Source organism: Sciurus vulgaris (genome assembly GCF_902686455.1).
Source record: "Sciurus vulgaris genome assembly, chromosome: 12".
Classification (NCBI taxonomy): Eukaryota; Metazoa; Chordata; class Mammalia; order Rodentia; family Sciuridae; genus Sciurus; species Sciurus vulgaris.
In genome coordinates, this window is record NC_136473.1 from 27,282,298 (window position 1) to 27,310,178 (window position 27,881).

Below are 27,881 nucleotides of genomic sequence, written 5' to 3' on the forward strand. Positions count from 1 at the left end.
ATAACCAGTAAGCGATCATAAAGTATAGCCTTTCTTATTTCGAAAACTTGATGCTAGATGAGAATCAAGTGATGTCATCTGTCTATAATGATGATCGGTAATAAAGAAAAATACAAGAAGGGGAGACACATAGCGAAAGAAAAGAATGGAATTGGTGGGGACATGTGGTGACCGCTTCTTTCTCTACCAACTTAGTGTGCATCCTTTTCTTTTATCTGATGACCACTGTCATCATACCGGATAACACTACAACAATTTGCATTTACAGTTGTACACAGTATTTAAACACTCTGTTTCTATGCAGTTCTTTATGACTAAGAACCCTGAGACTTAAACTGTCAAAAGTCCTTAGAAAGTTTACTGATCTCAAATCCACAGTTTGCACTTCCCATCAGGTGAGGTCAAAATCCACATCCTGAGTACTAACTATATGGTAGTTGCTGTGGGGTAGAAGACAAGTAGGAATGGTCATTGACCTTGAAGAAATTTTATTTGCATTATGATATTTAAATGAGGTAGAGAAAAAGCCCTAATTAGATTTGCTGAAAGTTCAACATTATAAGTTAAAAAACAGATATATGGAAATTTTACTTCTTCTACTGAATGCATTCCAATCCTCCCTAAACAGCAAAACATAATTAGATGATTCCGATGCAGTGTGATATAGTACAATGACAAGGACTTAGTGTTCACCTAGTAGGCAGCATCTGTGGAGATACATTTTTTCCCTAGGTTTTATCAGAAATATTCTTATGTTATCCTCTTGGTATTAAAAATCTGCAGTCTTATCTAGGACTAGAACCACCACAGACGCCAGCTATCCTCTCCTCAGTCTATATTCAAAAGATTTAAAATCAGCATACAATAGAGATGTAATAACATCATTTATAAAAGCTCAATTCACAACAGAAAAACTATGGAATCAGTCCATATACCAACATATAAATAAACAAAATGTGGTGTATACACACAGTGGAGTTTTACTCAGTCATAAAGAAGAATGAAATTATGGCATGTGCTGGTAAATGAATGGAAAGAGAGAGCATCATGCTAAGTGAAATACACCAGACCCAGAAAGTCAAGGGTTGAATGTTTACTCTCAAAGGCAAAATCTAGTCCAAAAAAAAAGGAGAAAAAAGAAAAAGGATAGATGGAATTCCATGAAAATAGAAGAGAGATCAATGGAGTAAAGAAGGGGGCTTGTTGGGGGAAACAGGGAAGGGAAAAAGGAGAAATGGTGGAATGAATCTGACCCAACTTTCCTGTACATATATGCATATACTACACCGAATTTCACCTTTATGTATATCCATAATGCACTAATTTTTTTAAAAGCAATAAAAAAACCCTGCCACCTTCTAATATAAGCCCAAAATCAGAATCTATAAACTATACGATAAGGAAATCTCAGGAAAATTTTAAAGAGAAAAAATATCACACAATCCTCTTTTGTTACTATCCTCATAGAACCTTATCTCTATACACCACAGAAGGTCCATATAATCTGTTGAATGACCGATAATATTAAAATATGGTAGAGAAGAAGCCCTAATTAGATTTGTTAGAAGTTCAATATTATAGGTTGAAAGACAGATATTTGGAAATGTTACTTCTCATACTGACAGTCCAAACCTCCCTGAACAGAGACCCTGGAGTCATGTATACAAGTTTTTGTTCATTTGTTTGCTTGTTTTTAAGATCTATAATTGGCAACTGTGTGGTTTCACTATGGTTTGACCCCTTCAAAACTCATATTGAAGTTTAATCCCCATTGGGAGGTAGTAAGAGGAAGAAAAATTAACTGGCGTTTATGGTGATTAGGAATATAGATAAAATCATGAAGGAGAATCCCCCAGTTAAAAACTGTGGCTTTATGAGAAGAAGGGGAGAGACCAGAAGACACAGCAGGGTGCTCCCTGTCTATTTGCTTGTGATGCCCTGTGTCTCTTCAGGAGTGTACCTGCACAAAGGCTATCACCTGCCTCTCGACCTTGGACTAGAACTGTGAGCCAAATTAAACCTATTTTCTCTATAATTTTCCTAGTCTTTGATAGTTTGTTATTAGCAACATAAATGAATGGCTAGCAAGGCAATTAAAAACATTGCATGGCCAAGACCAAGCAAATCAAGGTCAAGGAGGGGGTGTGAGGATCCCTTTCCCTGGAGAGACTTTCTAATTTCAGAGGTAGCAGATAAGAGGTGGAATCCTGAGCAGGGAGTTACAAAGACTCCAGGGGCTAGACCACCAAAGCTTGGAATGCAAGATGACTAAGAAAGGGCTGAGGGCCTTTCTGTGACCTTTCCACCCGACTTGAGCCTGTCCCATCATATTATCTAAATTCCAGGGCGAAGCAGCTCAAGGGTAAGCATAATGAGAGGCCCAGGTAGAAGCTGAAAAACTGTGCTGTGGCCTCATCTCTATAGTCATGCAGCATTCTGTTTGGCATATTCTTTTCTTTTTTTAATTTTTTTTAGTTGTCAATGGTCATTTATTTATTTATATGCAGTACTGAGAATCAAACCCAGTGGCCTCACACATGCTAGGTAAGTGCTCTACCACTAGCCACAACCCTAGCCCAGTGTTAGGCATATTCTACTTGCAAAAATTTGGTCACAAGGTTAGTCAGGTAGGAGAATACACTCAATGTCCTGAATTCATTTGGGAGGGTATCTTCGGGGATTGTTTACTGCCCAAGTTATGGTTGGGTATTAAAAGCATTAACTTATATTGTGTACATGTGTGAATGTGTATCAATGAATCTCAATGTTATACACAATTATAATGCACCAGTAAAAAATCTTTTTGAAAGAAAAGCGTTTACTCTGTTGAAATTTTCAGATGGCATCCCAGCTGACAACCAACATCAACTTCCAACATATGAGGGCGCCATCAACACTGTCCCACCAGGGTGGGTGGTCAGCAGAGAAGGGGAGATGCTGCAAAGGGTACAAGGTCTCAGTTACACAGAGTGAATAACTTGGTGATCTATTGTGAAACATGGGGACTGTAGCTAGTAATAATGCATCATATACTTGAAAATTACTAAAAATACAGACCTTAAAAGTTCTCCCAAAACAACAAGAAGCAGACCAGGTGATAAATGTGTTAATCAACTTAATATAATCAATTCACAATAGATGAATATATCAAAATATTATGTCATATACTACAAGTATATATAATTTTTATATGTCAATTATAACCTAAGAAAGCTAAAACATAGAAAAATAATTCATTTGATAACTATCCCTCACAATCAGAATGTGAAAGTTGATTTCAGCATGCACAGAAGAAAAGAAAATTGGAAAATATGGGAAAATACATGAAAATATCGAGAGGATAGACCTGTTATGTAGCTCAGTGGTGGAGCACTTGCCTAACATGAGTGAGGCACAGGGTTTAATCCTCAGCACCACATAAAAATAAATAAATTTTTAAAAAGTATTGTGTCCATTTACAGCTTAAAAAATTAAAAAAAAAAAAAAAAGTAGTTGAGTCTTCAGATGATTCTAGCCCTAGTCATCACCTGATTGGAGTCACCAAAAAGTAAAGAAAAAAAATCTCAAGTGAGAATTGTCCAGGTAAGCCTCATTTACCCCCAGAAACATGAAATGATAATAAATTGTTGGTTTATGGCATCATTTTCTGATAGTTTGTTATGCAAACATAGCAGAAACATCTTGCTTTTCTAAGCAATGAGAATAAGAATCTGCATTATAACCTCTTAGTTAACCTCTAAAGGAGCCAAAGAATGACTATATAACTAAAAGCCATTAGGTAGGTGTAATACAAAGCTGCTCCCCGCCCTTCCCCTTGCATCACAACCTAGCTTGTCAATCTGAAAGCTGCTCTCCCCGCCCTTTCCAGTGTAGCCATTTTCCCCGCCTCCCAACTACTTGTCGGTCTGTGAACATCCTAGCTAGCTATTGGTTCATCAGTCAGCTTGCAAGTACCCTTCTCCGTTATTGGTCCCCTGTTAGCCCTGTGGAATTCAACTGCTTAAGGGTAGCTTCCCCGCCATCTTTTCTCATGCTTTCTCTCCCCCTGACTCACTTTCTTTCTCCTCCTTGCTTTCCACACTCTTTCTTGTACACGCCCTTTCTCTTTTCCTCTCATTTTCTCTCTTACCCTGCAGAGAGACACTCTGTTTGCTTAATAAACTCCCTTATGTGATTTCTCATGTCCAGTGTGGTTTTTGTGGGTTTTCTTACAGTAGGGAAAAAAGGGACAATAAAATGACCAACCCCTTCAGATTTTAGTTCCTACATTTGATGTACTTTTCACTCCAGAACAAAGCTCCTGCAGCCATTACTGAAAAAAAAAAAAAAAAAAAGATTAGTACCTTACTGAAATGGTATTTTTATATTATTAGAAATCTGTGGGGAAGAACAAAAAGTAGAGGAAGTAAAATCCTAGGTAAATGTAGGTAAGAGGGAAAAGTTTGTGAGGGAAGCTGATAATAGCCATGTTTTCTTCCCATTGAGTGTGAGCTAAATTCAGTTCTAGACTAATGATCTGGTTTGTCCAAGCTCCAGGCTTGCCTAAGCACAGAGCCTCTAATGAGGGAAACGTAAACCAGAAAGGCTCTTAGTACTTACAAAGGAAATAGTGTGGCAAATTGAAAACTTGTGGGGACTGAAACAATAGCTGATGTCCTCGTGGGACATTGTCTGCCTCCTGATACTAAAAAGGAGTAAGGCGATGTAGGTCACATTCTTCTAGAGGCAGACCAAAATTCTCTCAGTTGCTCCATGCTGAGAAAATATAAACTTGTTGCAAGCACATTATCCAGTTTCTCTTTAAAATATTTGCCACAGTTTGGAAAATATGCAGGGCGTGAGCCAAGAGATCTGGGTTTTGAAGCACAGAAGTAGAAATACTGCAGTATTTCACACCTGAGGGGATAAAAGATCAGCCAGGCGCTAAATAAGAACTGTGGGGGAGCTGCTTCCTAAAGACAAAGAGGAAGCAGGGGTTGAGCATATATTCCTATAACAAAGTCTGCTCTCACCCAGCTCAAATTTGCATTAGATTCCCCTGAGGAGATTTGCAGGGAGAAGATAGAACTCTCTGTGGAAATTTAGAAAATTAGGATACTCTGTGGTTCTGCACGTGTTGATCATAAATAAATGTTCAGTATACAATAAAATATTACTATATTTGGAAAGGATTGATAAACTGTTACCTATTTTAAAAGATATGACGGACATTGGAAACATATATATAAAATTCAATGTAAAATTAGCAGAGTTCATTTAAAACAACTGTAATATGTTCACAAAATGAAAGAAATTATGGGTCAATTAGGATGAAGGGATGAAGAAATTTAATGAGAAATTGGGGTCGACAGAAAGGAATCAAATGTACATTCTGTAACTGGAAATATAAAAAGAGAATATTCAAACTAAAGAAATTTGTTGAGAAGTTTAGTAACAGATTGGATCCAGCAGAACACAGCAATCATAAATTGGAAAGTAAGTCAATAAAAATACTGAGTAAAGCATGGTAAAAGGAAGAGATGGGGATGGCAGAGGACACAGCATAACCACCAAATGAGACTTGTTAAAAATACTATCTAGTGTATAATTGGTGTCTGAAAGAGCAAGGAATGAACCAGAAACAACATTTGAACAGATTATGAATGAGCTAATTCCAAAGCTTATGGGAGACAGCAATGTCCAGATTCAGGAAACTCTATGAACCCCAAACAGGATAAACTAAAGCTAAAGAGGAAATCATAAAAGTAGATAGAAGTGAGGAAATGTAGCCTTAAAGGAACAATAATGAGGACAACATGCTTCTCAGCAGGAATAGTGAGAACAAGAAGGAAATGCAAAGGACTCTCCAAAGGAACAAGAAAAAATACCTGCCAACCTAGAACCCTATATCGGGTGAAAATAACTTTGTAAAATGAAGGTTAATATAAGCAAATGTGCAGACAATACCTGAGATGGCTTAATTTCAGCTTCCACAAACAAAAGGAAATTACCGAGGGTCTTTCAGGCTGATGAAAATTTATTCTAGAAAGAAACATGAAAATACAAGAGGAAATGAGGGTCACCAGCAAAAATAAATATAAATGAATAGTGGATATATATAATATGTACTAATAAATAGGAATACTATGTATATAATATATGGGAATAATGATATGGATAAGCATAACAGAGTATTGACTATAGATAGCAAATAGTGCAATATTTTGTGAAATTTTAATCTATTACTACCATCAAAAGTAGGATAATATTAAAAGGTAGGGAAAGACTAGAGATTCTAAAGATTTATAACTCCCTTAGCATTGATTTTTCTGGAGAATTGATTGACATCAGTGTCAGAGAAAAATTAAAATTAATACTTCACATTAATCTGTAGTAAGCAAATGATATGTAATTTCTATAGTAACTATAGAAAGTTGTAAAATAATGTATAACTAATTTTTAATAAAGGGAACTTTAATAACATATCTAACACAAAAGAAGGAAAAGGAGGGTTGGTGTAGTGGCTCAGGGATTAAGCATTTGCCCAGCACGTAGGAGGAACTGAGTTTGATCCTCAGCACCACATAAAAATAAATAAATAAAATGAAGTTATAAAAAAATTTTTTTAAAAAAGAAAAAGGAAAGAAAAGGAATATTACAAAGGTGAATCAAATGAAAATGAATAACAATATGATAATTTTAATCCAACTATATCAGTAACTGCATTAAATGTGGATGCACTATACTTCAAGGAAAAGCCTAATGATGTCAAACTGAATTTTAAAAGAATAATTATAATTTTAGATTGCCTACAAGAGGCCAACTTTAAATAACAAAAAAATATGGGAAATGGGGCTTAACATCATTCTTACCTTTCTTAGCTCAAGAATATTAAAATTAAAACTGTAATGAAATACCAGTAGCTACCCACTGGACTGGCTAAATTTTAAATGCTGACACCCTCCCCCCAATTTTGTTTATGATGTGGAAAAAATGGAAACTCTCATACATTTCTGGGAAAAGTATAAATTAGTGAAGCAATTGTGGACAGCTATTTGGTTTTATCCACTAAAGCTAAACATAGTTCTTATAATGCAGCAATTTGATTCCTAGCTATGTACCCCTTGGAATAGTATATGCCTGTGCATCCAAAGACATGTACAAGAATGTCCGTATTAGTGTTATTCATGGCAGTAAAAATGTTGGGAACAACTCAGATATTAAAAAATAGACTAGGTTGTCTTTTACTTATATCATAGAATATATGAAATAAAATAAACCCAGCTAGTTGAAAAAAATTGAATGAATACCATACAGTACTAAGCAGCATCTAACAAACTCAAATAATACACAAAAACACATGATCCCATAATACAAAATACCAAAGCTAATAAAAATTAAGCAGAACTATAGAGTTGGAGGTCAAGGTTGTGGTTATTTTTATAGAGAAAATAAAAGATTAGGAGGGGACATTAAGAACCTTCTGTGACATTGGGAATGTTCAATTTTTTTACCTGGATGGCAGTGGTTCATTAAACTGAGTATATAAAATTGATTCTTTTGTGATAGGTGTGTCAATAGAGAAATTTCAAAAGCCTTAGATATAGATTTGCTTTTAAGAGTTAACAATTCTTAAAGTTCTAATGGATGAGCTGAGAGACTAAGCAAATATTTATTAAATAATTCTAGCAGATATCCTTTTGGCAGACAAATATAAAAGAAAGAAAACAAAGTGGGAATTTATAAACAAAGGATAAAAGGACAGTTCCATGGAGGACAGATGTGGTGGAAGATAGCTATTAATGCAAATCTATGAAATTTTCTCCATAGCAGATCATAAAATAACAATACAAAAATAAATTGAAAGTTTTAACTTACCATTTAAGAAAATTAGTATTACAAACTTGTTTTCTTATCTACAGAAATTCATTTGACTAGGCCTGGTGACATAGTCCGTTGCTATCTAGCGTCCAATCACAAGTTTATGGCTGAAAATTATCTATTTACTTGATCCACACACCAAAGATATTACAGTTAGAAAGGAACATAACATTGATAAGGCCAGTATATAACTTTTACATACTTATTTAAATGGTTTTGTCTGTATTTGGCTTAACAAATGCTAAAAAGACAAAAAGAGGAAAGTTGCATAGATTCCACTTAGAACTTTCTTACGGAAAGTCATGACTGCACAAAATCAAGTCTCCTGGTCCCCAATTCAAATATGTCAGGAAAGGAGGTACAGGGAAGCAACACTGACCAAATTATATTACTGTACTGTGCACATGTACAAGAATGTGACAACAAGTCCCCATCACATATGATTATGATGCACTAATAAAGATATATATAAATCCAGAAAAGCAAATATATCAAGAAAACTTCATTTATTTGCCAAAATAACAATATTTACAACATCTGATATTCCTGGCACTACATTGCAGTAAAGATACAAAAACAAAATACTTTACAACATGGTTTTATAAAATATACGACCAGTATATGGAAATAAGAATAATTAATCTTGGGAAAATGAACTGTGATGTTCTAAGAAACTGCCACAAAATCATATACTTGTGTTAAATTTTACTTAATTTAAAGCAATACATTTTAATCTTATTCAATCAATTCTTTTTAGCCATGTATAACATTAGGGTTCATTAGGGTTCATTAGGACATGGAATATAATTTGCCCTAATTAAGTCCCCAGCATTCACCCTTACCTGCTGCTCCCTTCCTCTGCTCCCCTCCCTAAACTCTACTGATTTTCTGGAATTTATTTATCGTTTTTTTTTTTTTTTTAAATTAGTGTCCTGTGGATATATTGGATATTGAGATTCACTGTGGTATATTCATGTATGTATATAAGAAAGTTCAGTCAGATTCATTCCACTGTTCTTCCCTTATCCCCCGCTTATTCCTCCTTACTCCTCCCCCTCAATCTACCTTACTGATCTTTCCTCTACTTTGACTAAATTCCCTCTACCTTTTATTTAGTTTTTTACTCTCTTTTTCTTTCCCAGGCCTCCTTATTGTGGATTAACTTCTGCATATCAGAGAAAACATTTGACCTTTGACTTTTGGGGACTGTCTTATTTCACTTAACATGATAGTCTTCAGTTCCATCCATATACAGGCAAATGCCATACAGTCATTCTTCTTTATGACTGAGTAATACTCCACTGTGTATATGTATTCACACTTTCATCTGTTGAAGGACACCTAGGTTGGCTCCATAGCTTGGCTATTATAAATAGCCCTGCTGTAAGCATTGATATGACTGTATCACTATAGTATGCTGATCTTAAATCTTTTGGATATGTGTCAAGGAGTGGAATAGCAGGATCAAATTGTGGTTCCATTCCTAGTTTTTTGAGTAATCTTCCATACTGCTTTCAAGAGTGGTTGCACTGACAAACATATGAAAAAATGTTCACCATCTTTAGTAATAAGAGAAATGCAAATCGAAACTACACTAAGATTCCATCTCACCCCAATTAGAATGGCAATTATCAAGAACACAAGCAACAATAGGTGTTGGCAAGTGCCCCGGCCTGCAGGACATCAACAGGTACCTGGAGGGGGGTGCTGGGATTGAGAGAGACAAGAGACACGAGAAATGGAGACAAGACAAAAGCCTGATCAAGTCTCGTTTATTAGAGGAATAAACAGTTAATATAAAGTACAGAAACCAATCAGAGTAAAGCGTGCGAAGGCAAGACTAGTCTTGCGCCAGAACTCCAATAAGGAAGTGTAGTTGTCCAATCATGAAGCACCACGCAATCTAGTCTGATGCACCTGGTATAGTCTGACAGGTGTGTAAACAGGTAATGGCACGCCCCACCAGCATCTGGCAGGCGCCATCTTAGCTCAACATGAGGCGAGGCAGGGGGCGTGACCATGAGTCAAGGCACCTGACCATGAGCCAAGGCGCGTGACCTTGAGGCAAGGCAGGGCGCGTGACCTGCCGGCTCTGGACAGGCAAGGATGTGGGGAAAAGGTACACTCATACATTGCTGGTGGGGTTGCAAATTAGTGCAGCCACTCTGGAAAGCAGTGTGGAGATTCCTCAGAAAGCTTGGAATGGAGCCACCATTTGACCCAGCTATCCCACTCCTTGGCCTATACCCAAAGGACTTAAAATCAGTATACTACAGAGATACAGCCACATCAATGTTCATAGCGGCCCAATTCACAATAGCCAGACTGTGGAACCAACCTAGATGCCCTTCAATTGATGAATGGATAAAGAAACTGTGGTGTATATATACAATGGAATATTACTCAGCTATAAAGAATAATAAAATTATGGCATTTGCAGGCAAATGGATGAAATTGGAGAATATCATGCTAAGTGAGATAAGCCAATCTCAAAAAACCAAAGGATGAATGATCTTGCTGATAAGCAGATGATGACACATAATGGGGGGTGGGAGGGGTTAGTGTTAGGGTTAGGGTTAGGGAAGGGGCCAAGAATGGAGGAAGGAAGGACTGTATAGAGGGAAAAGAGGGGTGGGAGGGGTGGGGGGAAGGAAAAAATAACAGAATGACTCAAACATCATTACCCTATGTAAATGTATGATTACGCAAATGGTATGCCTTTATGCCATGTACAAACAGAAACAACATGTATCCCATTTGTTTACAATAAAAATAAATTTAAAAAAAGAGTGGTCGCACTGATTTGCAGTTCTACCAGCAATGCATAAGTGTACATTTTCCCTGATATCCTAAGATTTATTATTACTTTTATTCTTGATAATTGCCTTTCTGACTGGAGTGAGATGAAATCTCAAAATAGCTTTTGATTAGCATTTCTCTAATTGCTAAAGATGTTGCACATTTTTTCATAAATTTGAAGGTCATTTGTAATCCTTCTTTAGAGAAGTGTCTGTTTAGTTCTTTTGCCCATTATTGATAGGGTTATTTATTTTTTTGGTGTTAAGTGTTTGGGAGTTTTTCTGTATATTCTGGATATTATCCTTATCTGAAGAGCAGGAGACAAACATTTATTCCCATTCTGTAGGCTTTTGCTTCACACTCTTGTTTCCTTTGCTGTGCAGCTGCTTTGTAATTTGATGTCATCCCACTCATTGATTTTTTTTTATTTTATTTCTTACACTTTAGAAATTTTGTTAAGGAAGTCAGTTTCTGTGCCAATATGCTGGAGTGATGGGCCTACATTTTCTTTCAGCAGTTGCAGAGTTTCCGGTCTAATTTCTAGGTCTTTGGTCCAATTTGAGTTGACTGTTGTGCAAGGTGAGAGACAGGAGTCAAATTTCATTCTTCTATGAATGGATTTCCAATTTTTCCAGCACCATTTGTTAGAAAGACTACCTTTTCTCTAAGGTATATTTTGGCACCTTTGTGTAGTATCAGAAAACTGTATTTATGTGGGCTTGTCTCTGTCTTCTATTCTATTCCGTTAGTGTTCATGTCTGTTTTGGTGCCAGTACCCTGCTGCTGTTCTGCTTTGTTTTTACTGTAGCTTTGTAGTGTGTATTGAGGTTCGGTATTGTGAGCCTTGAGCATTGCTCTTTTCTTAAGGATCACTTTGGCTATTCTGGTTCTCTTAGTTTTCCAAATGAATTTCAGAACTGCTTTTTCTAGCTCAGTGAAGAATGTTATTGGTGTTTTGTAGGGATTGTGTTGTATGTGTATAGCACTTTGGGTAGGATGGCCATTTTGACATTATTAATTCTGCCTAACCAAGAACATGGGAGATCTTTCTATCTTCTAAGGTCTTCAGGGTTCTTTTGTTTAGTGTGCTATAGTTTTCATTGTAGAGGTCCTTCACCTCTTTGATAGATTGAATTCCAAGTTTTCTTGTTGTTGCTGTTGTTGTTTTTAGGTAATTGTGAATGGGATAGTTTTCCTGATTTGTTTTCAGCAGCTTCATCCTGGGAGTACAGGAACATAATTGATAAATGTATGTTGATCTTGTATCTTGCTAGTTTGCTGAATTCATTTATCAGCTCTAGAAATCCTCTAATGGAGGTTTTGTTTTGTATTGTTTTGTTTTTTTGGAGGGGTCTTCTAAATGTAGTATCATGTCATCAGCAGAGATGATTTGAGCTCTTATTTTCCTACTTGGATCCTTTTAATTCCCTTCTCTGGTCTGATGGCTCTGGCTAGAGTTGCAAGAACCATATTGAATAGGAACAGGGAAAGTGGGCATCCTTGTCTTGTTCCTGTTTTTAAAGAAAATGCTTTCAACTTTTCTCTATTTAATATAATGTTGGCCTTGGGTTTGTCATGTATAACCTTTACAATGTTGAGGTAAGTTTCTTCTCTCTCTAGTTTTTCTAGTGTTTTAAAGATGAATGGGTGCTGTACTTTGTAAAATGCTTTTACTGCTATCTTTTAGATGATCAGGTGATTCTTGTTCTTACTTCTATTTATGTGGCGAATTACAGTATTGATTTTCACATGTTGAAACATCCTACATCTCTGGGATGAAACACACTTGATCACAAGGCACTATCTTTTCAACGTGTTTTTTGTATGCAGTTTGCCAATATTTTATTAAGAATTTTTACGTGTGTTCATCAAGGATATTAGCCTGAATTTTCCTTTCCTTGCTGTATCTTCATCTGGTTTTAGCATGAGAGTGATGCTGGCTTCATAGGATGAATTTGGCAGCATTGCCTTCTTTCCTATTTCTTGGAATAATTTGAAGAGGATTGATATTCAGTCTTTTTTAAAGGTCTGGGAGAATTCAGCTGAGAATTCATCCAGTCCTGAGCTTTTCTTTGTTAGAAGGCTTTTGATAGCTGCTTCATTTTCATTTCTTGATATTGATCTGTTTAAGTTTTCCATATCATCATGGTTCAATTTGGGTAGGTCATTCGTCTCTAGAAATTTGTCAATTTCTTCAAAATTTTCTATCTTACTGGAATATAATTTTTAAAATAGTTTCTGATGATCCTCTGGATTTCAATACAGTCTGTGGTAATATTTCCTTTTTCATCTCAAATGTTAATTTGACTGTTTTCTTTATTTGTTTTGGTTAGTTTGGTAAAGAATTTATTGATCTTCCTTATTGTTTCAGAAAATCAACTCTGTTGATTTTTAAAATTTTTTTAATTCCCAGTTTCATTGATTTCAGCTCTGATCTTAAATATTTTCTGTATTCTACTGATTTGGGTGTTGGTTTGTTTGTTTTTTTTTTTTTTCTGGAGACTTGAAATATAATGTTGAATTATTTATTTGGTATCTTTCTAATTTTTTAATGTATGAACTCAGTGCTATAAACTGTCCTCTTGAACTGCCTTTATACTATCCTATAATTTTAGCATATTGTATCACTACTCTCATTTGTTTCTAATTTTTTTATTTCTTCTATGATTTATTCTGCTATTCATTCATCATTTAAAAGGGTATCACTTAATCTCCAGGTATTAGAGTGGTTTCTGCTTTTTATTCTATCATTGATTTCTAATTTCATTCCATTATGATCTGATAGAATGCAAAGTATTATCTCTATTGTTTTATATTTGCTAAGATTTGCTTTGTGCCCTAAAATATAGTCTGTTTCAGAAAGTGTTCCATGTGCTGCTGAAAAGAAAATAAATTCAGTCATTCATGGATAAAGATTGTATAGATACCTGTTAAGTCTCTATTATTAATCATATTTTTAGTATTATGGAATCTTTACTTAGTTTATGTCTGGATGATATATCTAGTGGTAGCAGAGTTATGTTAAAGTCACCCAGTATTATTATATTATTATAGATTATATTTGATTCTTAATATTGAGCAGGGTTTGTTTTATGTACATCAAAGCACAATTGCTTGGGGCATAACTGTTTAAAATCATTATATCTTGTTATTTTATGATTCCCTTAAGCAGTATGAAGTGACCTTCTTTCTCTGTTCTGATTAATTTTGGTTTGAAATACACTTTGTCTAATATGAGAATAGCTACACCTGCTTATTCAGGAGTACCATTTGAATGGTACATCTTTTCCAATCTTTTCACCTTTAGGCTGTGGATGTCTTTGCCTGTGAGATGAGTCTCTTGCAAACAGCACATTGTTGGGTCTTGTTTTTTAATCAAATCCGCCAACATAGGTCTTTTTATTGAAGAGTTTAGACTATTACATTCATCATTATTATGGAGAGATACTCCTTATTTTATGTCATTTTGATGTAATTCAGATGTTTAAATCAGACTTGAATCTCATTCAGTTGACTATTTTAGTATAATTCATCCCTATGCTGGTTTTAATTTTAATTTTTTATGAAATATAATTTATTTAATAATTTAATATTTTATTTAGTGTATTTTGTAGTGTAGGCTTTCTGGTTATGAATTCTTTTATCTTTCATGTATCAGGGAAGGTTTTCATTTCATCTTTAATTCTGAAGCTTAATTTTATGAGGTATACTAATCTTGGCTGGCATCCATTTTCTTTCAGAGCTAGGTTTATATTATTCCAAGCCCTCCTGGTTTTTAGGTCTGGGTTGAGAAATCAATTGAAATCCAAATTGGTTTACTTCTAAGTGTAACCAGCCATTTTTCTCTTGCAGCCTTTAACATTCTATCTTTATTCTGTATGTTAGGCATTTTCATTGTAATGTGTCTTGGAGTAGATCTTTGATTCTGTCCATTTGGAGTTCTGTATACACCTTGTCTTTGAATTTCTATCTCATTCCATAGAATGAGAAAATTTTTCTAATATTATTTCACTGAAAAGATTGTGTATTGTGCCTCCCATAGTTTATCCTTCATTTATCCCCAGCAAGTCTTAGATTTGGTCTGTTGATGTTGTTCCAGATTTCTTGAGTATTCAGGTTCTTGTTTTTTAACTTCTTTGTAATCAGTTTTATTTCAAGATTATATACTTTGTTTTCAATCTCCAAAGTGGTTTAATCTGTTGGTGATGTTTTCCATCGATTTTTAAGATGGTGATTGATTATTTTATTTTCAGGATTTCCATTTGGTTCTTTTTAAGTTTCTGTCTTTATATCTTTTTTTTTTTTTTTTTAAGCTCACAGAGCATTTTAACTATGAGCTTTCTAAATTCTTTCTCTGACATTTCCTCCACTGTAGTGTCAGTGGAGTCAGTTGTCAAAGCATTACAAGCTGTTTGGGGTGGTTCGTTCCTTGGCTTTTTTCATATTGTTTGATATCTGCCCATCTATTGGGATTGTTATCACTTCTTTTAAGCAAGGGTTGGTTTTGTGAGTTTCTTAAGAGCCTCAGTTGGGTAAATATCCAGATATTGATACTTAAACTCAATGTGTGACCTCTGCCAATTTCAATATCAGCACTACTTGGAGAGATACAACTGAATCCTATTTACTAGTATCACTTCAGAGCCAAGCCTTATACTATTCAACCTTATGAAAAATGAAAAACTTGTTGATATTGTTCTCTACAACTCTTCAAATCCAGGTATAAACTTGTACTAATGTTCTGGAACGGGTCAAAAAATTACTTACTAAATGAAAATAATGAGTGACATATGATCAAAGTTGATGTTATTTATAGTAAACTATGCCAAGGTGATGAAATCCTTGCTGAATCTTAGTTTGGATTTCATTAGGATTTTGGACATGTAGCAGATGTCCATCATTCTTAAGCTGTGGATCTCCTCTAGAGGTGCTGGGGCATAGCAGTCACTTCCCTAGTTACTATGGACCTCCCTCTAGCCAGTTCTGGTTTGTCAGGTCAGGGCTGCAGGTGACTGCTCAGAGGGTGCAGTATTGTATCTTGGCTATCTCTATTGTGTTCAGGAGTCCAGAATGCAGGTTCTGGAGTGTTCCTGTGATTGCTGTGGGTCACCATGTACCCGATCCCCTCTACCGGATTCTATTCATGTTGGTGTAAAGCCTGGTAACTGTCTATAAGCACAGGTCCTCTGGCTATAGATTTTCCATGGGTGTTCTGTGGTGCAATCAAAGTTGTTCCCCAATCAAAGTTGTTCTCTACCCTGTAGTAAAGGGACTCATGGTGGTTCACCTGGGTTCTAATTTGCCCCAGTCAGTAAACAATGAGTTGCTGATTTCCTCTGTTGACAATAACTGATGGTTCGCCCAATGTGCAAGCTGCGCTTTCACTTACCAGTTGTGACCACCGGTCAGGTTGGGAACTGGGTCAGGTTGGAAGCAGTCACTCCCTGCTGCCTTGGTTCAGGCAATGCTCTGCCTTGACTGACCTCCCTCTGGCTATGGTATTAACCCAGGCAATTCCCCCTTAGGTTTCCTGGAGTATTCAGGAAACTTCTCCTAGCAGCCTTCTGTTGGCTGCGGCCACCATCCAAGAACTGGACTTCTATATCACTGGACATTCAGGCTGCTTCCTTCTAATACAGGTCCTGCCATCAAGGGGACATCCCCCTAGGCTTCTGAGCACTCAGGCAATTTCCAACTGTGCCTCCCCACAATGTCAGTGATCAGGGTTGCTGTGGTCCTGATGTATACACATGCCTCTGCTCAGGGCCAAAACTACCTTGCCCAGTCCAGTGGAGGTTGCACAGAGTGTTCCTCTGCCCAGGCTGCCAGAGGCTGAGTGAGCTGAGTTGGGTCTCAGTTCTGTTCCACCCCATTCCCCTTGGTAGTGATCCCCCTAGAAGTTCTTTCTAGTCAGATTCTTAAGAGATCCCATTGTAGGGGACTTCCCTCTGGCTTAATTTGCAAATGTCCGGACATGAGAAGAGACCATGCTGATTTTAGGGTGGGAGCTAATCACCTAAGGGTTCCACAAAATGGCAACAGATCCCAGCACAGCTTTCTATTCATGATTTGGTTTTATACTGCTGTTTGCATCACACTTTAATTTTGTCTGTCTTTCTGAATGTTTTTAAGTGGGTGAGCTTAAGAATTTTTCTCTTGCCTCTTTCTCTCTCTCTCTCTCTCCCCCTCCCTCCTTCCCTGTGGTTCAGGTTCAGGGTTAGTTGCTGATGTTCTACACTGGTAACTGATCTTCAAGTCTCTCCAGGTCTCAGACATTTTAATATTGACTTCAAGCATTTATTTGCTCATCCATCTCTTAATTCTGCTTTTCCTTCACTGCCCCATTCCTGTGTTGCAAGGAGACTGAGAATTGCTGCCTAGCTGCCTTCTGCCATCTCCTTGAACTTCCATTTTAATCTTATGTTAGAAACTTCCTTCTCTCCTAACCACCTTGCTATCTGCTTAAGAAATAAATTACTTGCATTTCTGAAGCATTATATAACTTCTAAGTTACAGGATCAAAAGTTATTCACTATTATTTACATGCTTATTTTCATTTATATCCTGTTTTTAAAGAATTATAATTTGTATAGTTAGAAGCTAAATTATTACCAGCAAACAGAATGCCATTAGTTGATTCTATTTATTCAGACTGCAAAAATATATGGTTCTTATCCACTAAGCTCAATAAATACATGTTAAGACTCAAATTGTAGATTTTTAAATTATCATTTAACTTACAGAAAAAGTATATATTTGTGGCATACAACATGATACTTCTAATTATACATGCATTGTGTAATGACTAAATCTAGCATATGTATTATCTCACATAGTTATCAGTTTGTACCGATAATGCTTAAAATTCACTCTCGGAATCTTTCAAGAACACAGCTTATTGTTTTTAACTAGTTATTATATTGTATAATAGATTTCTTGGACTTATTTTTCTGATTGAACTAACATTTCATATACTTTGACCAATATCTTCCCAACCTTTGGTAGCTCATGTTATACTCTATGCTCTTGAGTTGAATGAGATCAACTTTTACATTCCACGTATGAGATCACATGATATTTGTCTTTCTATGCCTGGCTTCTTTCATGTAACATGATGTTTTCCAAGTTCATTCACATTGTTACAAATGGCAGTATGTTCTTTCCCTTGCTGAATAGAATTCTGGGGTGTGTGTGTGTGTGTGTGTGTGTGTGTGTGTATTTTACACATATTATATATTTCCACATTTTTTTATTCATTCATCCAATGGACACTTAGTTTGATTCCATAACTTGTTTATTTTTAATAACACTGCAATGTACATTGAAGTTCAGATTCTCTTCAATATAATAATCATATTTTCTTTGGATATATTCCCAGAAGGGACTGCTGGATCATATGTTAGCCCAATTTTTCAATTTTTAGAGTATCCTCCATTCTTTTTCCAAAAGTGCTATGCCAATTTATAATCTCACCGACAGTATATCAGTATCCCCTTTTCTCCACATCTTCACCAATACTTCATCTTTTGTCTTTTGTATAAGTGCTTTATACCACCTTTGAGGTGTTATTTCATCTCATAGATTTGTCAGAAAGTCAAATACTCCATTATCTCACTGACATGAAGAGTTGGTGAAAAAAAGTTAATTTCATTGAACTAGAGAGATTAGAATGGTGGTTACAGGGACCAGGATAATTAACATGGGCTAGGGGTGATTGGGAGATGTTGGTTTTGTTTCATATATTTCTAATGATTAGTAATATTGAGGGTTTTTTTTCATATATTTGTTGACAATTTGTATCTTTTTTTTCTTTTTTTTGAGAATTGTGTATTTAGGTCCTTGGCACATCTTTTAATGAGTTATTTTCTTGCTTTGTAGTTAATTGAGTTCTTTATATATTTTGAATATTAAACCCTTATCTGATATATAATTTATAAATATTTTCTCCTGTACTATAAGTTGTCTCTTTGTTGGTTGTTTTGTTTTCCATGCAGAAGCTTTTTGGTTAATTCCATTGGTCAATTTTTGCCTTTGTTATTTGCCAAAAACTATTGCCCAGACCAATCTCATGGAGCTTTTCTCCAGTTTTTTCTGATAGTTTCAGAGATTGGGGTCTTCAATCTATGGCTGATCCATTTTGAGTTATCAATCAATGTCTTTAAGCCGTTGAGTTGATTTTTGCATATGGTATGAGATAAGGCTTTAACATTCTTCTGTGTATAGATATCCAGTCTTAGTGACACCATTTATTGAAGAGGTTTTCCTCTCCCCATTGACACTCTTGTCTAAAATCAGTTGGCTGTAAATATGTGAATTTATTTCTGGACTTTGTATTCTGTTCCATTGGCTTGAATTTATGTCAGTACCATGCTGTTTGGATTACTGTAGCTTCTTAGTATATTTTAAAGTCAGGTAGTATAATGCCCCCAGCTTTGTTCTCTCTGTTCAAAATTTTTGTGCCCATTTGGGGGCTTTGGTGATATATAAGAATATTATGATTGCTTTTTTCTGTTTCTATAAAGAATCCCATTGGCATTTTGATAAGAACCTGTGCATTACTTTGGGTAGTGTGAACATTTTAGTAACATTGATTCTTATAACCCAAGAACCAGATTATCTTTCCATTTATTTGTATCTTCTTCAATTTCTTTCATCAATGTTTTATAGTTTTCAGTGGACCAACCTTTTTACAGGGCTTTAAACAATCTATTCTCTCATATATATTCTCTCTGAAGCCCAGAAAATTGTAATCAATTTTTTGCAGGATTGGTTTCTTCTGGAGACTTTTAGGGAGAATCTGTTCCTTGCTTCATCTGGCTTCCAGTGGTTGCCAGCAATTCTCAGTGTTCTTTATCTTATAGACACCTAACTCTGATCTTGGTATCTGTCTTCACATAGCCTTACCTAGGTGTATCTCTGCATCTTTACATAAGCTTTTTTTTTTTTAATGAAGAATACAGTCATTGAACTTAGAGTCCACCCATTCAACACGACCTCAACTTACTAATTATGTGTATAGAGATTTTATTTCCAAATAAGACCCCATATTCTCATGTTCTAGGTGAAATGAAGTTTGGGGGAAAACAATTCAACCTCAAAGAGTTGTTATGCCCCGAAAGAATAGACTGCATTTCTATACTATAGAATATTCTCAAATTCATCATTAGTATTGTTCAGAGGCCATTCAGGAAGACAGAATCCTCTCTAAATATTTAAAAATAAAAGCAATTTAATAAAAGTAATTGCTTACAGTTGCAATGTTGCTTTTGGAAGAGTGAAGAAGTCAGAGGAATGATAAAGCAACCCAGACACTGGCATAGAAGGAAGACACTCCTAGACCGCAGTGATAAGAAGAGTGGTGTTCTCGGAGTCTAGAAATCAGAATCACCCAGCAGCAACTAGAGTGACCGTGAGTGTACCAAGTCAACATGGGAGTCCCTGAGGAGAGAGAGCACTGTTTGGGGCACATTGGTTGAGGTGTGGGGACAGAGAAGACAGCAAGTGGAGATACCCTGGCTTCTCTAGCTTCCCACCCAGCCTCCCATTAGCTAAGTCAGTTGGAAGGCCGTATTACAAGGATAAAGGGGACTGCAGGAATTGGCCTCCTTGTGTCAATCAAGAAGCAACTATGGAAAGTCTAGAAGGGGTTAGAGAGAAAACAGGCCAGGACCAGCCCAGTCAACACAAAGAAGGGTTAAAGAAAAATCCTCCAGGTGTAATTTTGATGGAGGATTAAAATCAAACATTTTAACAAGGTATGAGTGGCTTCAAATGTTTCCAGTATTAGAGACTTCTCCCTCAGAGGAAATTTTGCTTTACTATTAATTTTTAGAAAACTGGCAATCTTGTAAAATGTGTTTCATGGACCTAGGAAAATCTGTAGAAGAGCTTACTGCACTTTTTGAAGTGTTGGCTATTGTACCCAACTCCATATGATAAATATTGATCTAAGATTCTAAATACCTATTTTCTAACTTGACCTCTTCCTTGGGCTTGGTTTGAGCTTTTATTAAAGCATTCTCTTGTGTGAGTAGCCACATTAATAAATTGAAAATAAAATGTTTCCTATTCCCTTCCTCCTTCTTCCTCATTAGAATTAAGAAAGAGACATGAAAAAAAAAAACCTTGGAAAAAAACACTATTCATTCATACTCCAACTTTCCAAATAATTCTAAAGTAGTTCCAAAATGTTTTGATACTGTTACACCTTGGAAAAAAAAATGTTTCAACCATGCAGAGAGCAACAAAGAGTACAAAAACATTATCATTGCTGACACTTTGTAAATTGCTTATAACTAAAGGACAATTCAGTATACAAAGAAAAGTCTTTTTAAAAAGATTTTTGAATAAATTGATTAACTCCTAGGTTATTTAAGTCCTTCACATGTTGAAGAGATAACATTTAGCTCCCTGTCCATTTAAAATACTCATTGGTATTGGAGCAGCTTGAATGCAAACCAGTCCCAGGAATGATGCATAACAAATTAGGATTGTTAGACTTTTAATGATGGTGATTCAACATGCAGAAAAAACAAATTGGGGAGGCTGAGACACAGACTTTGTTGAGAAATTTACGACTTAATACATAATTAACAACATCCTTGGCAGATGGCACAGGGTTGTCCAGTAACTTTTGGAAAATAGGGATTTATTTAAAGCTGCCCTTTAAATCTTAAAACTTGACAGACAGTAAGAACTCACAGGCATGGAGTTCTTTACCAGCTAAGCCTTTACTGATTATTTTCCTCAATCTCAGTAAAAGCATAAATACATGGTTAAACAAATGACTAATGTATTGCATAATGATGACATTCATGAAAAGTATCGATGAAATTATTTTTCAATAAAATTATCCAGAGAAAAATAATTTAGACAAATTCACTGTCAAGCCATCTTGAAGAGTTTCCTAAAATTTAAATAAATTACATAATTTCATGCTTTCAGACTACAAAAGAGATGTGTTTGAACATTGCTCTGTGATCTCCAAAGGTAAAAGTGAAGCACAAATTAACAGGCTTTTAAGTCCAGCAAAGTGCTTTCTTTCTCTTTTATTTGTGGAAAGATGTGGCATTCACATTTAAAACAAAAAACATTCTCGAAGTAAAGAGAGGCAATGAAAGAACTATTTGAAATATAATTATAATTTGTTGATCAAACAAGTAATTTTACTGCACATTTAAGCACTTGGTTACATAGCAATTTAGCAAAATTGAATTATGCCTTCAGTATGAATTGCTAGTTGTTTTGAGGGATGGCTTACACAACCAGGAATGGGTTTGTACAGGTTGGAAAGCTAGGATTTAGAATCAAGTACATCAAGAAACTGAGCTCTACCATTTGCAATCTGCAACTCTGAAAAGTTATTTAAACTAAGCTTTAGTTTCATTATTTTTAAAATAATTATACCCTATACATTTCTTCTAAGAAATAAATGTCATGTTCATATAACCCACTCAAAGCCTGACACTAATTGTTCAGTGTCTTAGTCTGTTTTCTGCTGCTATACCAAAATACCACATACTGAAATTTTTATTTTACAAATAGATATTTGACTGACAGTTCTGGAGGCTGAGAACTCTAAGATAAAGAGTCTACATCTGTCTGATGAGGACCTTCTTGCCGAGTCACAGTATGGCAGAAGGTATCAGATGGCAAGAGAATGAGCGAGAGGAAAAGGGAGCCAAACTCCCCTCTCTTGTAACTAATCCACTCTTGCAATAATAGATTTAATCCATTTGTGAATCCATTCATGCCCCCATGTCTTAATCACCTCTCAAAGGTCTCACCTTATAATGCTGTCATGCAATAATTAAATTCCAACGTGAGTTTTGGAGAAGTCACTCAAACCACAGGACTCGCTTAAATGATTTTACTATGAGGCACAATTTCATAAAATTCCCAATTATCGGGTTGTTCCAAACTGTAGCTAAAACAAGTGACTTCAAATGTTAATCAGGTCAATGCACTTCCAAAGTATGTTCTTAAAATAACCAAAGACAATCTTTTATAAGAGGAGAAAACCCAATAGATTCTGTACTGAGAATTCCATTTGTTTAAATTCTCAGAAGCTTCTAAGAAATAGGTTATGCTAATGGTGGAGCAGGGCAGACTGTTCTGCTGATGTTGGGTGGAAAATTTGGGTTTAACAAGAGGTAAGGAGAAATATCTAGGGATAAAAGTCTTGCAAAAATTATACAGAAAAATCTTTAGTCCTTTAAAGTCTTTTATACTTCTGATTTTAGGATGACAACAAAGTGACTCCTTCAAAACTACTGAATTCACATTGGAGAATAAATGATAGTGAAGCCAGAATTGGAGACAGGCAGTTAGTGTAGAAATAGGGGTTCGGGTTAAATCAAGGAAATGGAGGCCATGACAGCCATCTGCCTCTGGAAGTTGGAGACTGCCCCTGGGAGAATGGAATGTCAAGGATCTCTGGAGCCCATTGATTACCAAATTTACCTGCCCTTATCAAGGACTGCAGGCAGGGAACTGCTAATTAATGCCCCCTGGGCCCTTTCCTGCCTGAATCGCCTTGGCCCTGCCCCTGCCATCTGCTGTTCACTTTTTTTGCTATGTCACCGGCAACTCCTGGGCCTAGTCACCTAGGCAGAGAGGAGAGATAAGTGGGGAGAGAACAGAACAAAGGAGACCCTAACCTATAAAAGATGTAGGGCGAGCTCACTTCTGGGGAGCACTTCTAGAACATCAGTCATGGCCCCCTTCTCCCTCCCGGGAGAAGCCTGTATTATTACTACTTTTAAATTAAACCAGCTTAATATGCTTGCCTTGATGTGCTTCTCTAATGTTCAAACTTCAACATTGGCGGAAGCAGAAGTGTCTCCGGCAAATGGCGGTATCAATAGTTGACATCCCTCTGTATCCAAGGGTTCCACATCTGTGAATTCGATCAAGGCTGGATAGAAAATATTCAGAAAAAAAATAATAATGTGTCTATACTAAAAATGTACTGGCTTCTTTTTTTTCCCCCCACAAGAGTATAAGAACTATTAACAAAAGCATTTACATTGTATTTGGTGGAAGAAAATGAAAGAGAATACAAAAAGAAAAAGAAATGGAGACTGCAACGTACAAAGCTCCTCTCCCCGCCCTTTCCGAGGCAGCCATTTTCCCGCCTCCCAACTACTGTCAGTCTGTGAACATCCTAGCTAGCTATTGGTTCATCGGTCAGCTTGCAAGTATCCTCCTCTGTTATTGGTCCCCTGTTAACCCTGCGGAATTCAAATGCTTCGGGGTAGCCACTCCGCCATCTTCTCTCTTGCTTTTTCTTTCCTACTCACTTGCTTTCTTTCTCCTCCTCACTTTTCCACTCTCTCTAGAGTGTGCCCTTTCTCTTTCCCTTTCTTTTCTTCTCATTTTCTCTCTTACCCTGCAGGGAGACACTCTATTTGCTTAATAAACTCCCTTATGTGATTTCCTGTGTCCGGCGTGGTTTCTGTGGGATCTCTTAGAGACAGACCTCAACAGAGCAGCCATGATTTCTTAAGCAGCAGAGGGGCACATTTTCAAGAGATAAATGGTGACTGACTGTAATGAGGATAGGGTTAGCAGGGTTGGTCACAGGAAGAGTTTGCCAATTACTTTTTGGCGGGCTTACTTTTGGCAGGCAGGGGAATTTGAGCAGGTAGGGGAATTGTGAAAAGTCAGAGTCCTTAGTTTCCTTTTTACCTGACAGGTTCTAAGTTTCCATTTCCTTCATTTAATATTAGAAAAAAGCTAGAGATGATTTACAATATATGGGAGGATATGTGTAGGTTAAATGCAAATATGGCACCATTGTATGTAAAGAAATTGAGCATTCTCCAATTTTGGTATATGCAGTGGATCCTGGAACCAGTCCCCTATGGACACTGAGAGAGAACGGTGTCCTAAAAATACTGCAGTTTATAATTATCATGTTAAAGCAGTCAAGGGTGGAACAGGAAGAATAGCTAGATAACTGAGGAAAACAGTTGGACAAAATATCTAAAACAAAGAGGGAAGATGAAAGGGATGTTTTAAGGTGAGGGCTGGTGCACCCATCGGGATCACATTAGTTTTGTTTGTTTTTCTCATCAGATTAAAAGCAGAAACTCTGGAGCCAGGCACAGGCATTTGGATACCTTGGGCTAACCTTCAAAGCCTCCGTTTCTACACTTGCAAAGTGGGAATAATAATAATCTGCTACGGAATTGCTTCAAAATTTAAAGGAGGTAATATATGAGAACTCTAGTAGAAGACATTAGTCACTCTAGTGATAACTATTATTCCATCCTGTGTTAGCCATTGATGTGCTTCTATAATTCATGTTGAACTTTTCAAATTTGCATTTGAAAGGAATAATAAAAGACTCTCCACCTCTTGAATTTCCTCCATTCTCAAGGATTATGCAAGAACTATTAGGAACAAATGCAACTAGAAATGACCCATTCATTTCTAGTAATATATCCTAGGGGAATAATTTGAAATAATAGCAAAGGGTTTATGTACAAAGACATGAATTGCTTAAAAATTGTGCTTACCAGGAGTTTTTATAACTACAGAAAAATTCTAATACTGCCTAAGAAGAGTAAGATTCAAATTTTTATCTGCAGTCTTGGCAGCTATTCTTAAATGCACAGAGAAAAAGGACAGAAACCAAAATGTACTTTGAAATTGACCTCTACCTTCCAAAAAATATCTCCTACCACAGACTTTTTCCTGTATGTGGTGAAAACTGTTTTAGCTCTTCCAAGCCGTAGGCAGGGACATGGTATTTTCTGTGCCAAACATTGCCTGCAAGAGTCTCTTACATTGTTCAGAATCTCATTCTTAAGTTTGTTTCCTACATATGACCCAATTCCATTAGCTGATCCTAAAAATGGTTTGCTACTACCATGGTGCATAGAAATAAATGAAATTGTATTTATCCCATGCACTAGAATAATTTGTTCATTCTTTGGCAACAAAAATCATTGCTTTTCTCCAATTCCTTCTGTTCCCACTATTTCAGGGGTGTCTCATACATAGGCTGTTGAATAGTTTCGTCACTACTGTTCTATTAATACGCTCAACTCCCTCATCCATTGTGCAACTATGGGAAATAATCCATCCTAAATCAGTTCTTAATTCTATTATTCTCATGACAGATGCCTATTTCTTTATTAGAAAAACCTACACTTTTTGCCATTTTTACCATAGATTAGTCTCAATTTTTCTGTCATCCCTTCCCCAGAACACAAGATTACTGCTAAATCTGAATTCCTCTCCATTATCATGGAACACATGCTAGACAAAAATGTGTCAGATGAATAAACGAATAAGCAGCTTTCCTGAATACAATAGCCAGAATGCACCCTTCGTTCTTTTGCAGTCCCATATAATTTAACTTCTGCACATGCGTAGACCCTATCAAACGGCACTGTAGTGTAACTATTTATGCCCCAATGTTCTGTACCAGCTGTCAATTACGTGAATGCAGAAAATGGTTTATATAGCTTTTCTTTGATACGGTAACAATTCATGTTTTTCTCTACTCATGTCCTTGATTGTCTCATGCATGACAGTCTCATCTCTAAATAGGATTATTTTCACTTCTACTCTCCATCAACATATGGTGTGCCTAAGGTGAGTCACGGCTTCTCTAAACTGCAGTTTCCCTGTCTATAAAAGGAGACTGTTAGAGCAAGTGATTACTAAAACCTCTTCTATCTCCAACGAGCTATGATTATCTCTGGGTCTGAAGGTAAAGGAGCATGAAGGCAAAAAGAGTCCCCGTTTCCAAATGACTTTCCACTCAGTGCACTGAATTCCATTAATATGCAAGTTTTAAAGTCAGTTTTTATGCAATGCAGGTAAAACTTATTTATATTCAGAGCATTGGGGAGGATTCCATGTAAAACATAAGAAATGTCTAGCATACCAATGAAGTTTCTGTCCTCTAAGGACTCTCCAACTTGAAAAACAGAACAACAAAACCAAAGAATTGCTAGAGGTAAATTGTGTCAATCTTTTATGTCTTAGGGTAAAGACATTAAGGAGCTTCCTACCAGACATAAATAAAGGCTTTTAATGCAGGTAGAGTTTTATAGTCTCCACTAATGATACAGCTCAAGAAAGAAAGGAAAATGCATTAATATGAGATGTAGAATTTCTGAGACTTTTGTATTTGTTTTACTTTAAAAAACTACCTAATATTAATTCACTATGTACTTAACATACATATTTACTGAGTGTCTACTGCATCCTAGCTCTGGGTTCTGCATCCTCACTTTGTGAAAGTTTTTGTAATTTTTTTTATTTGTTCTAATTAGTTATACATGACAGCAGATTGCATTTTGACACTATGTACACAAATGGAGAACAACTTCTCATTCCTTTGCCTGTACAGGATGCAGAGTCACACTGGTTATGCAATCAGAAATGTATATAGGGTAATAAAGTCCATCTCATTTCACCATCCTTCCCACCACATGCCCCCTCATCTCCACTCTCCTCACTCCCCTCTGCCCAATCCAAATTTCCTCCATTCTTCCCTACCCTGCCCCCCACCATTATAGGTCAGTATCCATATATCAGAGAAAACATTTGACCTTTGGTTTTCTGGGATTGGTTTATTTTGCTTAGCATGATATTCTCTAACTCCATCCATTTACCTGCAAATGCCATAATTTCATCCTTCTTTAAGGCTGAGTAATATTCCCTTATGTATATTATACAACATTTTCTTTATCCATTCACCTGTTGAAGGGCATCTACATTAGTTCCATAGTTTAGCTATTGTGAATTGAGCTACTATAAGCATTGATGTGGCTGTGTCACTGTAGTATGCTGATTTTAAGTCCTTTGGGTATAAACCGAGGAGTAGGATAACTGAGTCAAAGGATGGTTCCATTCCAAGTTTTCTGAGGAATCTCCATGCCACTTTCCAGAGTGGTTGGGAACTTAAGCAAATCATTTAACTTATTTGGGGTTCAGTTCCCTCATTAGGTGAATGCAGGTAAGGGCAGCACCCATTTCATGGATTGTGTGGGTTAAATGCATTAATATTTGCAAAACCACAGGAAAAAACAAGCACATAGTTAATATTTAAGTAATATATATTATTCTTGGTGTTATTCTAAATAAGGCACTGTGCTGAAAGTGTTAGAAAATTTAAAAGCTATCACAAAACACAATATTCATGTCTTGCCTCTCAAAATCTTTGAGATTGCAGGGAAGATAAATGTGCTAAAAAGATAAAG